This window comes from Agelaius phoeniceus, chromosome Z, assembly GCF_051311805.1.
Source record: "Agelaius phoeniceus isolate bAgePho1 chromosome Z, bAgePho1.hap1, whole genome shotgun sequence".
Taxonomy (NCBI): domain Eukaryota; kingdom Metazoa; phylum Chordata; class Aves; order Passeriformes; family Icteridae; genus Agelaius; species Agelaius phoeniceus.
Genome location: NC_135303.1, coordinates 85,005,826 through 85,021,275, shown reverse-complemented (window position 1 = coordinate 85,021,275; position 15,450 = coordinate 85,005,826). Strand labels below are relative to the sequence as shown.

Genomic DNA, 15,450 nt, shown 5'->3' with positions numbered 1-15,450 from the left:
ACTTTTGATTTTCAGTCCAGTTTGAGAGCTGTGAGAATCCTGTCTACATGCTGGTTTGTTTCAGCCATGAAAAATACTGAAATGGTTGCAAGAGCTCAGGAGATGCAGGAAAAGTCACCAGCAGACTGAGGACAAACTGCCCATGCCTCGCAGCTCTGCCTTTTGCCTGTCTTTGCAGCTGTGCCTGATCTTGTGGAGTAAGGGCTTAGGGGCAAGTGAGCAATGGGGAAATTTGTTTTCCAAGTGGATCAAGGCTATGTGGAGAATGAGCCTGCATATGCTATTTTGACCCTGCTGGGATGTGGATGTGAAAATGGCAGGCCAAGGTGCTTGAGACCAGGGACTCTGTTTAAAAGGTGTGATAAAAGGTATAACCATGAACCAGAGTATGTTGGGGACTGACTAGCTGGAAAACAGCGCAATAAAAACGGCCTTGGGTGTCCTGGTGGGTGCCATGTTGACCATGAGCCAGCAATGTGCCCCTGCAGCAAAGAAAAACAATAGTGCACCAGGCACAGGATTAACAGCAGGTTGAGCAAACTGATCCTCCCTCTCTGCTCAGCACTGGTGAGGCCACATCTGAGAGAGTGCAAAACAGGGACACTAAAAAAATTAAGGGAATGGAGCATGTGTCATATGACACCCGGGACTGCTCAGCCTGGAGAACAGAAGGCTCGGTGAGATCTCATCTAGATATCTAGATAAGAGGTTCCCTCAGAATATCAGAAAACACCATTTTGTTTAACTATGACCAAGCATAACCAGTTACCTAGAGACGTTATGGAATCTTCATCCTTGGAGATATCCACAAGCGATCAGGACAAAGTCCTGGGCAATGGCTCTAGGTAGGGCTGGTCCAGATAACCGGCACATGTTCCTGCCAACCTCAACCCCTCTGTGTAGCCCCCAACAGTGCAGCCCATCCTGGCTGCCCCCACAGTTACTCACCGCTGCTTGTCTCTGGATCAGCCTCCCTGCCCCGCTGCCCCAACAGTGCAGCCCATCCTGGCTGCCCCCACAGTTACTCACCCCTGCTTGTCTCTGGATCAGCTTCCCTGCCCCGCAGCAGGCGGTCCTTGGCACAGCTGGCTGCAGACGCCTGCCAGTCAGGCACCCCCCAGAAGCGGCGTGGCTGCCGTGGAATGGCTCCCACCATCACGGTGTGCCTCCAAACCTCTGCAACGTCCTCTCCAGCTCTTCAGGGTCCACAGCGGCTCTGAGGGGAAAGAAAGGGGCACATGCAGGGCTGGGGTGATTCAGATGCTTCCTGGGAGAAGGGCAGGAGGGTGCTTCCAGTCTGCAGGGTCACGCAGGCAGGGAAGGCAGCATTTAGGCTCAGCCTTTCCCAGCCTCCCAATCAAAGGCCACATACATCTCAGTCACCTCAGGCAGTGCTAACACATTGATTTCCATTTAAACCACAAATATTTTAAGCTAAGCTGTGAACTCTCATACCTGGCTTGATTTTACATCCCTTTTGCATGCCTTCCTGTATGAAACCCTGTGCATAGGAACAGATTCCTCTTTCTTTCTGGCGACCGTTTCATGCCTTGCTTTCCAAGACACTGCAGCAACCTCTGGGCCTCCAGCTAGCTCCTGGTCTCATGCTCACCTCCCCCCTTTCCACCCACAGCACAGGACACTTTCTGGCCTACAGATAAGGAGAAGAGCTTGGAATTGTTTTCTTCCAATATGAGATGCCTGTCAGAGAAGGCAGAAATGAGGAGCCTGACAGCCCTGAGCCATAATGGCCCCCCACCAGTTTTCCCCAGCACAAAGACAGCAATCCTTTCATGTGCACAGCACTCACCTGTTCAGATGTGCCCTTGATGCACAACAGAGATTTGCAGATGCAACACAGCTCCCCTGTGGTCATAATCCACGGGCACTGCAGCTTTGATGCCTGGAAGAGGGTGTGGAGAAGAGTCAGCTGAAGCAGCAGCTCATGGTGCAACACCTTCAGAGTGTGCAGGAGCCCTTGGGCACCTCCACCCTCAGCACCTCTGTGGCAGACAGCTCAAGGGCTTCACCAGCCCAGGCATCTCCAGGTAAAGGAGGAAATCATGCCTATCCCTAGGGATCATGACCTCCCCACCTCCCTCCTATGCATCCCTCAAATGAGGACTCACTGCAGCACCCATCCAGTGGGAAGTCACTGTCTGGGCACCCCAAGCCAACAGTGAGTACTGCTCTGAAGGCTGGAAACAGCAGGGCCAGGGACCAGGCAGATGAACAAAAACCCCAAATGGATGCTCAGAGGCAGCAACACTCAAGTGCAATCCCCTTCTGGCATCCTGGTCTGGCAAATTCTGCATCCCTGCAACTTGCACGTGTGAAGCCAGCATCAGCTGTGCTCACTGCCTGACCTCACCTGCCCCAGAAAACAGGCTGTTCTTTCACTACATTTCCAGTAAGATTTGTAATTACAGGCTGTCATGACCAGTCTCTGAGAGCTGGACAGCTCAAAAGCCACCACCACTGCTGGGGAAGGGCATTGCCTGCCAGCAACCAGCCAGAACAGGACCTGTTGAGATACAACTGCACCCAAGGAGCACTTGCAGCATGACAAACCACGGGTCTAAAACCTCAACAAAAGCTTTTTGCAAAGACCAGCTCCTCCTGGCACCCCATGAGGTCTGCACCAAAGCAGGTAGGAAAGCAACTGAATGCCCTCAGTCGTGGGTGGATGCTGAAGTGGTAACATGCTGTGCTCTGCCTGCCTGGAAGGTTGCTGTGTCCCTCCTCCATCCCTGAGGGAGCCTTGTACCATGACTTGTGTGGCACTATCAACCAATGGGAAGCAAAATCAGCAACCAACAGCAAGAATCAGCTTGGTGCAGTGAAAGAAAGAGTGTGTCCTTGCCAGAACAAACAGACAATTTCACCTGTGTCCTTTCATTCTCTTCCCCATGTCCCACTGATGTCACAGTCATTTTCTCCCTGGCAACCGCTGCCTTTCAGGAGAATGGATGTATAAGGACAGGCTGACCTGCTAGCACCACAAACCCCTCCCAGCTGAGCTCTCAACACCAATCATCAGGTGCTGCCAGCACCAGCCACTAAAACAAGGGGCTGCACCACCTTTTGCCAAGCCCGGATACTGTTGTTTGAAGCATCATGCTAGAAAATGTCAGCCCCACGCCAGGAAGAGGAAAGTATCATCCAAAGTGTCTCCTAAAAGTACAACCTAAGATCTCCTTCAACATCCTCTGTGAGGAATGCCCAACAGCGTAGATGGGCAGCAGCCGGGGCATAGCTCTGCTTCTCACCCTCCTCAAGGTGCAAGGGGCTGTATCCCAGGAAGGTTCTCTTGGCAGTGCCAAGTGCCTCCCAGGGCAGTTCCTCCCTGCTGAGAGCCCATCCAGCTCATCCTCTGACAGCACTTAGGGGAGCCCACCACCTCCCCAGAGAACAGAGCCTGGGACCATGGCCTCCTGCACTCCAAGCAGGCACAGGGAGAAAGCACCTGGTCACCTCTGCCTTCTCCTGTCCTTGAGCCAGGCACCTAATTCTGGCCACATGGATGGGACAGAGCCAGGCCCAGGGCTTCACCAGCTCAGCTGAGCAGCACAGGTACCATCCCTGTGGACACAGCACATGGGGCTCCATGTGCCCACACCAAGGGTTTGGCCCCTCCTAAGCCCACATGATGCTGATTTTTTTTTACAGTGTTTCAGTCCATGCTGGTGCTCTAAGATAGGACTCAAAGAGCTTTGCCTCTTAAGGGAAGCCCACTCAGAGCTCTTCCATTCTCTGCCCTGGTCCTGCCAAGGGCCCTTCATTGCTCAGAGAACAGGCAGGGGCCCGTGCTTTTGCCAAGATCTCCCAGCACCTGGATCTGGAGCTATGCCAGGCACAGCTTTCCTCTATTTTTTTGCCTGGGCAAGGGCACCACGCTTCAACACCCAAGAAAAACCCAGTGCCAAATGACCTGCAGAGAGGGAGCGTGTCCCAGGCACTGGGGCAGAAACCCTGTGCTCCTTGGGGACACTGAGCCACCAGAGCCTGACGTGGAATAACACAGCCAGGCCTGGTGGGGTTGGGTCAGGGACTTGGCTTACCTTCTGGTTCCATTCCTATTAGCACATTCGGGGGAAACCAGGATTAACAGACCATGCTCTCAGTCTGGAGGCAATAGAGCAGGATGGTGAGTGAGGATGGTGAGTGAGGACAGGTTCCTGGCTGGGCAGTGCAGCAGCAGTACCACGTGTCGGGCTGCAGCCTGCAAAAGGATCTGTTGCTGTTCTGTGTACTGTGTTGCTGTTCTGTGTACTGTTGAGCTGTACTGTGCCAGCCAGAGAGGAAGCAGGATGAGTGTGGGGCAGGGAGGATATCTGTCATGAGGCAGAGCCCTTGGGAGCCTGGCAGGTAGCACTGGTAGCACAGCACCGGTGCAAGGCAGAGAGCAAGAGCTGTGCCCTAAGTTGCCACCCTTGTCCAGGGGAAATCCAGTGGCTTCCCAGAGCAGCACTGCCAGCCAGTCAAAAGGGACACATGGCCAGTGGACAAGAAGCTTTAACCTGGGCACTGCTGCATGGGACGGAGCACCAGCCTGGTAGCTGGCAGTGCCAAGAGGGGTCTTTGCAGAATTTAGACCACAAAAAACCCCAAACCAATGCCTAAGTCACTTTTGCTGCCTTCTCTCCTGCTTCCTCTCATGGGAAGACACTGGTGGCCTCACTGGGGGGGTGAAGCAGGAACCACACAGCCAGGAAGGAGAAGGGCCACCATTAGAAGAGGGCAAATAATCATCCTCAGAACAAGCAGAGTACAAGGCAAGAGAAGAGGCAACAGAAACTGCTGGAAACAGACTGTCTGGAGGATAAATCGTAACTCTATTGGTCCTATCTGAACCCAAGGAGAAGGAAAGAAATCTAAGCAGTGTGAGCACAAACCCAGGAGCTCCCTGGCACAGGCTAAGAGCAGTGCTTGTGAAGTGCCAGCAGGCAGAAAGTTTCCATCACAACCCTGAAGGATGGCAGCACTAACAGCAATGCTGCCACCAGAGAAGGGTTCCTGCACAGTCTGACAGACGAGGCATCTCACCATCAGGAGAGAGACAGACATGTGAGCTGGGGACTACCTCCAGTACTGTAGCAGAGGTGGCAATCCCAGGGAGAAGCTAACAAGATACTAGAGGAACAAACTGTGCCTGAAGGGAAAAATGACCACTGGCCATGGCTCTGTCGCTATCCTGAAATTCAGGCTAGGGAGGAAGAAGCTGACACTTGGTGAAAACAAGAGAGAGGAAGAAGGAGAGGGAGGGGGAATGGATACGGAGGGAGGGAGCTTCCTTGCCCCCACTGCAAGGGCAAGTGCTGCTCTCGAGGGTCCTCAGGAGGCCTCCTGCCATGCCAGATTTATGCAGCTGCAGAGCCTCGTTCAGTGTTAGCCCCTGCTAGGAATGGAGAGGAGGCCTGAGCCCAGAGAGGAAGGATGGGGCAAGAGGTATTGCCCATGTCACAAGTGCAAGCTCCTAGGAACCACCAGACAGAGCTTTTACAGAGACAGAGACCCAACACCACCCTGTGCCCACAGCACCGTGTCCCTGAGGTGCTGCTGCTCCCTCCCATCTCCTGGGAGGCAGCACTGACAGGGTGCAGAAGCCCCCAGGAACAGAGCAGCCCGCTCTGCAGTGCATCTTGCTGAGGCTCCAAGCTGCAGCAACCTCTTCAAGGGCCGAGGTCTGCCCAGCAACATGCAGTGCCTCCCCAGCCCTAGCCCCACACTCAGGTGCCGCAGGGACTGAGCCCTTCTGCTCGGCCAAGTCGGGATAACACAATGAAACCTCTCCTGGGAGCTGGGGGAGCCGGAGCAGAGCTCCCAGCCCAGGGACTTACCCCTTCCCTCTGATGCCCCTCGTCCAGGCACGGATCACCTCCACACACCTTTCCCAGGTGCCTGGCTTGCACACGGCGATGCTGACAATAGCCTGCGGCTGGGAAGGGGGGTTTACAGGGTCTGCAGGCAGATCCCACTATGCGACAGCCACCTGTGTAAAGCTTTCCCCCACGTCCAACCCCCTCCCCGCCAGCCTCCCCTCCACGCACGGCTGCCCCTCTTCCCAGGAAAGCGCAGTCAAAGAATGAAAAGCAGCTTAAAATCCGGCAGGACAATCGGGCAGCTCTCCAAGGCCGGCAGCACCCCCTGCCCACCCAGCCCAGCAGGTTCAAACCTCTGCAATACAGCCCACGGCCGCTCAGCTCCAGTGTTCGACTGGGAGCCCAGGAAACCTGCAGCAGGCAGGGCAGGGAAATCCCATGCAGCAGCTGCTTACGGGGAGGACAGCCCAGGTTGAGGACAGACCTTTGTCTCTGCCTGCCTGTCTCGCTCGCTCGCTGCCGGAGGAGGAAGAGGGGGGCGGTGGGGGACAGCGAGCAAAGATAACACCCCTAGGAGGGATGTCACAGCCACGTTAATCACTTGGAATTCCAGCCAGCGCGCCGCAAATATGGGCAGCAAATGGAGATGCTCAAAGCTCTAAAATAATTGGATCCTTTCACAAGAGCCGAGCCCAGAATCCAGCACAGGAATTCAGTCCCCGCTGGAAGTCGAGAGATCAAATACATGGAGAGGCAGGCGCAGCACAAGGCAATCCTCAGCCACTGCTGTATCCAGCTCCATAGCCTTTGGCGCTGCTTTAATCTCAGGTGCCTTCCCAGCGGGAGCGAGGGAGGACCACAGCGGAGAGCCCGAGTGCCCAGCTGAGGACCGGCCCCTTCCCATACAACTTACTCGACTTGTGGCAAGGTGTAGAAGCGCTGTCAATGCAAAAGAGGGTTTTGTGAGGGAGACCAGCTGCCTCGAAGCCTTGCTCGACCGGAGGAACGGTCCATGGGATGGAGACCTCTGAAGCTGCTGTTTGGCCTCCGCTGCCCTGCAGGGGATTTGCCTGGCCCCGCAGGATTCCCAGCCCGCATCACATTCCCGGCGAGACGCACACGCGGCACATGTAGGCTCCTGCTCGGCGCCTCAACGGCAATGAAAAGGCACAGAGGCTTCTGCCAGAAAACAAAGAGGCAGCGGCAGAGCTGGGGGTGGGGAAAACTCTCCGCTGCCCAAGAGGATCCCTGCAGAGGCAGCAGGATGCTGCTAGGCTCCACCACAGCTATTCACCCCCGTTAGCCCGAGGTGGCACCTACTTGCCTGACACAGGGAGTTGAGGGTGGGCAAGCCCCTATTCCCCTCCCCGAGGCAGCACCCGGGTTGAGAAGTGCTGGAGGACATGAGCCAGGCCCAGGATAACAGCTGCCCACAAGCAGCAAATTTCTCTGTGCTGGCTCCACATCATAAAAAGCTGTTTCTTTTCACCTCGGGGTAGCTGCTGCACAGGGGAGGGTGCAGCCAGCACTGCACCTGCAAGCCCTGGGGAGACCCATGGCATTGGACGTGGGGCAGCATAGTGGCCTCAGCAGTCACCTTGTGGCAAGAAAGAATGTGAAAGCAAGCCCCTGGCCACCCAGGCACTGGGACATGTCAGCCAGCTCCCTTCCAGCCCTCCTGTCCCTCTTCAGGGGTGGTAGCCTGAGGAACAGGCCCAGGGGACCTCAGCCACTGATGACCCTGCAGACTGGCTGTTCCAGTCCAGAGCTTGGTGCCAACTGAAACCAATGGAAAATTTTCCACCGGGTGATTACCAAGTCACATGCCTGTGCAGCCAGTCATAGAATGGCTTTGAGAAGGCAAGTGGATCTGGCCAAGGACAGAGACCAATTCTGGTCTGCACTGCATGATACCTGAGGTCTCTGGCCATGACCAAGGCACCAATGCACTGACACAGCTCAAGTTCAATAAGGATGTTTGTCCAAGGGACACATTCTCCAGACCCAGTCTGGATGAGGCCCTCACCATTCTAAGTGATCTACACATTTTAGCACTAAGAGTCCCTTTTATCTGATCTTCTAAGAGGAAGAATAACACCCTGAAGTTGGTGTCTGCATCAGAAGCCCTGCAAACTGTATACTAACCTGTTTAACTCAATTCCAGTGGTAAGACAATCACTTACAGTAATTTCCCTCCTGCCAGCTCCCTGTCCTGGGCTGTGCACCATGGGAAGCATGACCTAGGGGTGCAGTCTGAACAGCCCAGCCCCTTTTCCAGCACTATTAGCTGCAGAAACAGGAGCCTCTGACACGGACCTTACTCTGGTGGTAAGGTGATGTTATGCAAGCTAGAAGACAACACAGAAATCAGCAGGTGATGGTAGCCCTGTTGCTCCCAACTCTGCCATCCCCTCTCTTCTCCCTCTATCACCACTGCATACAGCCACAGGGATCCAAAGCCTCCTTACCTCCTTCTGTATCCTGATGCCCTGTAGCCATTCACACTGCCTAAACCCAGATGCACAACACTGTCCCTTCCCCACATCCTTTGTCCTTCCTTCCCCACAGCAGCTGGGCTCTGTACCCCCACAAATGTGCTCCTGCTCATTCCCACCTCACTCTCAACCACCATCAGACCCTGTCCTGTTTCCATGAACCCCCATGGCAAGCCCCCAGCTCTCACCTGTGCTCTGTTGCCTCCTGACTGCTGCAGTTCATGCCTCAACTTACCCCAGGCCCCTCCCATTCCCGACTGTCACACACCCACAGCCCCACCCGCCCAAGGCTCCTTGCACACACTCCCCTGATGAATCCCTGAGACCCGACAGACCCACAGCACCATCGCCTTTCTGTACCTCCTCAAACAGTCACCTGGCACCTCAGGGCAGTGGAGAAAGTCCCAGGGATGCTGAATTGCTCTGATCAGCTCCGAGTGTCAAAGAGGGAGTAGGCAAATGGCTTGCAGCAGGGAGGGCAGCAAGGATTGTGCACTGCAGCATTTGCCCCGTGGGAACTGCCCCTCCCCAGCGCAAGCCCTCTTGCAATACACTTCCCTTTACTGTAAGAGCCCTCCAAGGGAGGTGCTTGAGCACAGGCACTCGGGCTCCTGCTTGGTTACCAAGCTGCAGCCTGCAGATAAGGCTGCAGCAGCTGTGGGGACATTCAGCATCTTTTCCACTCCCTGTACTAGACATGTACGTGGCACAGGGGGAGGAGATACCACACACACACACACACACACACACACACACACACACACGGCTGTGCACACACACCCAGCTCACTCATTTCCAGCTGCAATTTAGAAAGGCTCAAGTCTAGCCCAGGCCAGAGTGATGACATGTGCTGGACAGGTGTTTGGGCCACAAGGGCGAGGCTTTGTCCATCTTTGATTTTAAGAAGATTGACACAAACAAGGGCTACTGCAGGGAAGAAGCATTTTCACCATGAATGGAATGTCCTGCACCTTGTCATAGAAAAGGAAAACCTCTCTTTCCTGTAGGACTGAAGGTGAAACACCCTGCTGGACTTAGGAAAAGGGACACACAACTGTCATCTAAACATTCACAATGTTGCCCATAATGAAGGCAGTGTGACCAGAAGGCCCTAAGAAGGAAAACATGGGGGTAAGAGGGGCTGTAGGTGTATCCATTTGAAGGGCAGCAGGAGACATGATCCAGCTCCTATTACACCCCATGAAACTGCAAACCTCCTTGTCCACAAGAGTGAACCACCCCTGCGGCCCCACAGACAGCAGAGGCAACTAAGTCAAAAGCATCTTCACCCTGGTGGTTGATCATGCCCTCATGCCCTGAGGACAGAGATGTTCCTCTAGACCTGACCCTCCTAGGGAGACAAAGCCTTGAGAAACCGAAGAGCTCTCCATGGCCTACCAGAAACCAGCTCATCTCCTGCCACACAGCATTGCTCCTGCAGCTGGGAACAGACCTCAGGGATCTCTTGGCGCAAACCACCAGATCCTGCTGCTCCTGATGTGCAGGAGGGTACTGTAACAGGGATATCCAAGTAAAGCCAGCATGCCCAGAGCAGCGTTGAGCTACGTGTGGACTGCCAAGGAAGGGAGAGCGGAGTGCACAGGGACCAGACAGCCCAGTGTCAACAAGCCCAAGTGAAAGACTGAAAGGAGCAACTTCAGAAGGGATCTGGGGACTAACATGGTTTTTGAAAATGTTCTAGACCTTGAAAACTCACATGAAGGGAGCCCGAACTTCCACCCAGCCTCTGCCAGATGAGAAAGCAGATGTAGCTACTGCTGCAGGTCAGCTTAACCCAGGCACCAAGGCTAAGGCAGACCCGTTTGTTCTGGTTCATTACTCTTGCAGACAGGATGGGCCAAACACTGTAAACACCCTCTGAACACTTACACACCAGACATGGGCTTCTGCAGCATCAGACACCAGGTCAAAGCTCAGAGACACAATAAATCACAGAGCAAAGTTGTTCCTGAAGACAAGGCTCATAAGACTGCCAGCAGCCAGCCTTGCAAAAGGACAGGATCAGGAAAAGAGCAGCCATGAGAATAAAAGGTTGGCAAAGAAACAGAAAATACTGGGAGCAAATAATTATTTCCAGACAGTGCTTTGGGCTCATCTCAGCATCCATCTGCTGAGGATGGTCAAGCAGCTGCAACCTTTAAAAAAAGCTACCAAGTGACTTCCTTTCCAATCACCACTATCTCTGGGACAGGCACCATGGGGAAGATAAACTTTCCATCTGGAGGGCTGGAGGCCAGAATCCTCATGAGTCTTCCAAAAACACCAGCACCCCCCTACACATCACAGCTCTGTGCTTCCAGCAGAGCAAGGAGGATGCTTTACATCCTGTGCTTCACTGCCCACTGGTTTCTTGTGTTCTTGTGGGAAGGAAATAATGCAGACTTACAGAGAGATGGGTGCTCCAGCAGAGAAGCAGGGACAAGTGAATGAGCTGAGGAATGCTCCTAAGGCAGTTCCTCCATCTCTCACCACACAGATGAGTCCAAGTGAGAAGAGGACAGACAGAACAAGACCCTGAGCCCTCCACATACCTCCAAACTGGTCAATCCAATAGTCCATGAGATATGACATTGCCAAACAACCTGAGAACTGCAGAACTGAGAACCAACAGTGGGGAGAGACCTCAGAGAGTTTGGGTCCAATCATGTTAACAGCAGGGCCAAGTTCAAGCAAACTGCTTGGGGTTTGCCCATGCCAGGGGCTGAAAGTCACCAAGTGTGGAAACTGCCCCCCTTCTCTGGGCCCTATTCCAGAGTCAACTGCCTTGCAGGGAAATATTTTTCCTAATATCTAATTAGAATTTCCCTCACGTGAAATTGCTTCTCATCCTGCCCCTGGGCACTTCCCAAGAGAGCCAAGCTGCAAACCCACAGCTTGCAGCAGCAGGAGGAGCCCCCTTCACTGCCTGCCCTCCCCCAGGCTGCACAAGCCCACCACTCTCAGTCTCTGCCCACAAGAAGCCAGAGCTCCAGCTCATTACTGCAGAGTGCTGGAGCCTGCTGGGCTCCATCCTGCCCAGCCAAGGGTGCCACCAGGGAGGATGGGAGGTACCTGCACTTGCCTACCTTGGGGATGGCGAAAAAAGAGACTCATTTCAGCCTGAGATCAGTAGAAGCTGCTTGTGTTCAAGTACCTGATCCTTGCTCTGGTTGGTAGCAACACCAGTGCCTGCTGCAACACACCTACATTATTCTAAGACAGAATTCCCAAGTACCTGCTCCAATAAGTTTGGTCCTAGACACAGAGATCTTTGGTTGTGCTGCTGTAGCACTGATACCAAGGCTGCCTCCACCATGCCCATGAGAGACCTGTCTGCAGGAATGATGAGCAGGACAATTAGGAGTCCAACTCAGCAGAGACCAGCTGTGCTAGATGGAAACCCAGCAGTCCAGAGCAGGTCCCTTGATGAGAGAAGCAGCCATCTGCAGCCCTGGCAATACCCTCAAGGGTCTGCAGCAGAGCCCAGGTCACACAACGGGTTTTGAAGGCAACAACCACCCAAGTCCACAAATCTCCAGTGTATTATCTGCATCCCAGCTCTTCCTCCATGCTGTCTTCACTCAATCCAGAGCTATTTGTTTATCATTCTCTGCCCCAACAAGTATCATTCATTTTCCCATACTGCATCTGCTCTCTCAGACAATTGGGCCAGATCTGACCAGTACAGAGACTTGCTCAGTTTGCCTAGGGCTGGCTGGACACCCCACTGCCTGTGTGGGGATGAAGATTCACTGGAGGCAGGCATACCTGCTCCCTGCACTCCCTTGCAGTGCTCCTCTTTGGGAAAGCCTCAGCACCAAAGATGCCCCAAGCCTTCCCAGGAGTTCAGCATGTAGCTAAGATCCTGGCCTGCTCCCAAGGCACAGGCATTGCCTTCACCTGCTAAGCCCTGTGGCTTTCCCAGCTCTCCTATGGCAAGCTCAGCCCATCTCCCAGGCAGTCAGCATGAGCTGCCAGACCCTTGGGCTCCCTTAAAGCCCTGTCCTACACAAGCACCTGCCTTCTGCTTCCCACTGACTCATTCCCCTGTGATTCACCCTCTCCTGACTAACCCATCTCTGCCACAGCCCCATGCACGAAGGGAGAGAGTGTGCGTGTGTATGCAAAATGGGCAATTTTGGACACACACATACACACACAGACTCTGCAAGGCAGCAAACTGGTGAGGGAGCCTAGCCATGCCAGAACCCTCGCCCCCACAGCACCCAAGAGGGGCAGGAGTGACACCACTGGCTCAAGTGCATTGTGGGGAGAAGGGGCAGAGGCAGGCTGGGAGTGCTGCCAAGATAAGGAGCAATGCTAGGGGAGGGCTTCCTCCAGGCTCCGAGGCTGCCTTCCAGGCAAACCCATTCCCTTTATCAGCCCAACCCTGCTGGCTGTGGGAGGGTTACCCAGCACTGCCACAGCTCAGATCCACAGGCAAGATGTCTGCCAGCTAAGCTGCCTTTGGGTACACCCAAACATGCTCCTCCAGGCTGTGCCTCTTCCTGGTTTTACTCTCCAAGGTGGCCAGATTCCCGGGAGACATAAAATTATTTCTTCTAAGCATGGCTACAGTCAGCTGTGCTAATGCTGCTGTGCAGGCAGGGCCCACAGGCTTGGCCAGTTCCTGAGTGTGGACAGTGCAAGTCATGCACATGGTCAGGGTACACACAGATCCTCTGCAGGCTGCTGCTCTGACTGGCAATTCCCTAATGCTTGGGGCTGAGGCTCAAACAGGCTTTGCCCCACATCCTTTCCCTCCCTTCTTTTCCACATCCTGGCCTGTTCCTGAGCCACACACACTGCTTCCACCTGCTAAGCCCTTCCAAGGGCTGTCCATGTAACCTCAGTCTCCTCAGAGGGACCAGAGCAAACAGAGGTGACAAGAGGAAGATGGCACTGTGCAGCTGTGCCAGGCCCAGCAAGAGCTGTGGCACACCCAGGGGCTCTGCACCTCCATCTGTGTCTGAGCACAGGAGAGCTGTGGTGTGAGCACGAGATGCTGCTCCATGCAGCACACCCAGTCACAGACCTGCACCCCTGCCTGTCAGAGCTCGAGGATCCATTTCCTATTGGCTACAGCAGAAAATTACTGGCATCACACAGGCTCTTCTCTCACTCTTTCCTCTCCACATCACATGGGTCACAGTCATGCACAGACAAGGGACTCTGGTCCCTTCCACCCAGGAGCACTTGGCCATCTGCAGCATTTTGCCTGCAGCCACACACAGGATACTTGGGGCAAGTATACTGCAAGAGAACAGGTCAATGGAGCATTATGTCTTCAGCAGGGTCATGCAGCCCCAGCTTAGACAGAAAGCCTTGACACCCAGGAGTTAAGGCCAAAGTAAATTGTATTTTGGCCAGGGAGCAAGGGACAACACTTTGGGCTGGAATGTCACATATTAATAGGCACAAAGAATGATTTTCTGCCAAAGCTCAGGACTGTATGCCAGAACTGCTGCTTCTCCCTGGACTTCTAAACTTTTGATCCTCACTATGTATACACAGAGCCTCTTTTCTCAGGACAACAAAATCCAAGTTTTTGTCCCATGGCATCCTTATGGGCTCCTGAAGCTTCCCCTGCACAGCACCCCTCCTCTCATCAGGATGCTGCAGTACTTCACATCCCTTCTAGGAAAGCAGGGGGGAGATCCATAGTGCTCAGCATGTGTCAGCAGAGCCAACACCATGGCCACAGTGTCACTAAGGTCACAGCAACTGGGCAAGCTCCTGAACGGAACTCAGCAGCCACCAGCAGGATGGACCCAGAAATTTAAATGCACGTGCTTAAATCAGCCTACCACCACTGAAAAGGTGGGCTTGTCTACAAACTCTGGGAGCCTCTGAGAGAGCAGCAACAAAACTGTATGAGCTCTTGGACATGGTCAGCTCCCTAACATGGTCCCCAAGCACAGAGGAAGCAGAAGGACTGCCCTACATCCAGTTAAGCAGCTGGGGACTGATCCAATTTGAGCCAGACTGACTGACTTTTGAGCCAGACTTTCCTGCCACACCCTTCTTTGTGACAAACAGAGGGGTAACATCCCATCTGCAACACCCCTCTCCAGCTGGGATGGGAGAAGGAGCAGAGCAGAGACAGCCAAGCTCTTCTTGATTCTGACATCTTTCCCACACCAAGGGGAACTCTTGCAAGTGCCTCATGTTCCCCTTCTGCAGTCCAGGTGGCTGAAAAGAGTGGCAGAGTGTTCACCCAGAATACAGTGAGTAGACGCTGCTGTCTTCAAACAGCACATTCCAGATCAGCAACCTGGAACTACCAGCAGAGAGGAGCCCATTTATCCACCTTATGTTTGTTAGTGGCAAGCTTCTGCAGCACAGGTGATGCCAAAGGGTGAGAAGAGGGGATTTGGAGCAACAACAGATGAAAGAACTCAGACCTTCTCAAAGTCAATGCTAAGCAGCAACTAGTCCATGAAGTTGATGCTTCTGCTGAAACAGCTCCTGGTTAATGAGACAGATACACAGAGAATGATCCCAATAACAGGCTGGCTACTAAGTTGAGCAGATGTTTGGGTTTCTGAGAGCACCAAAACAAGCCTCCCTTCTCATGCAGCTCTGTGCTCCCACAGTCCTGCCCTTCTAGCGCTTGAAAAAGTAGAGAAGCCTCTGGCTGCTAACCTAAGTGGTGGCTGAAGAGACCCCCATGGGATATTAACTGGAATCAGCTATCATCTCCCAGGCAGAGCCCAAACAGTCCTTTGCTCCAAAAATCACATCTGAGGTCACCTGAACCAACATAAAGATCAGAAATGGAATTACTTTAAATAAAATATCAGATGGATGAGCACACCTGTGCCAGTGGATGGAGCTGAATGGCCAAATGCCTGATAAGTTGGTAATTGAAATCTGAAAGTTTTAAGGACTAAACCACTAAACCACGTTTTTCTGTATGTCTTGGATGCATTGGCTGGATGGCTCATCCCATCCAAAGCTCAAGATGGAATCTATCTGTGTCCACTCTTCATCCTGCTGCAGGAAAGGAAACAGAGGTTTCTGCCATCCTTCTTTTCCCTAGCTCCTTTTGCTGGACCCTCTGCTGCTGTGCCCCATGGATATCCTGAGCAGACAACATTAAGAAGAGGGGCTTGGAAACCATCTAGAATTAG

General features: G+C 53.6%; 1 protein-coding gene across 5 annotated transcripts in view; it reads right to left on the bottom strand.

Annotated features, from left to right (window-relative positions):
* Window positions 1-15,450, bottom strand: part of ATOSB (atos homolog B) — a 38,396-nt gene that overhangs the window by 7,206 nt on the left and 15,740 nt on the right. For 2 of the 5 annotated variants that reach the window (XM_054651879.2, XM_054651877.2), the window contains 2 exons: window positions 1,811-1,903; window positions 1,030-1,216 (listed from right to left, as the gene is read on the bottom strand). The gene's annotated coding sequence lies outside the window, so the exon portion shown is untranslated. Of the gene's footprint in view, window positions 1-1,029; window positions 1,217-1,810; window positions 1,904-5,840; window positions 5,939-6,175; window positions 6,199-6,735; window positions 7,222-15,450 lie in introns of those variants that run through there. The other 3 variants (XM_077172144.1, XM_054651880.2, XM_077172145.1) reach the window with 3 other exon arrangements.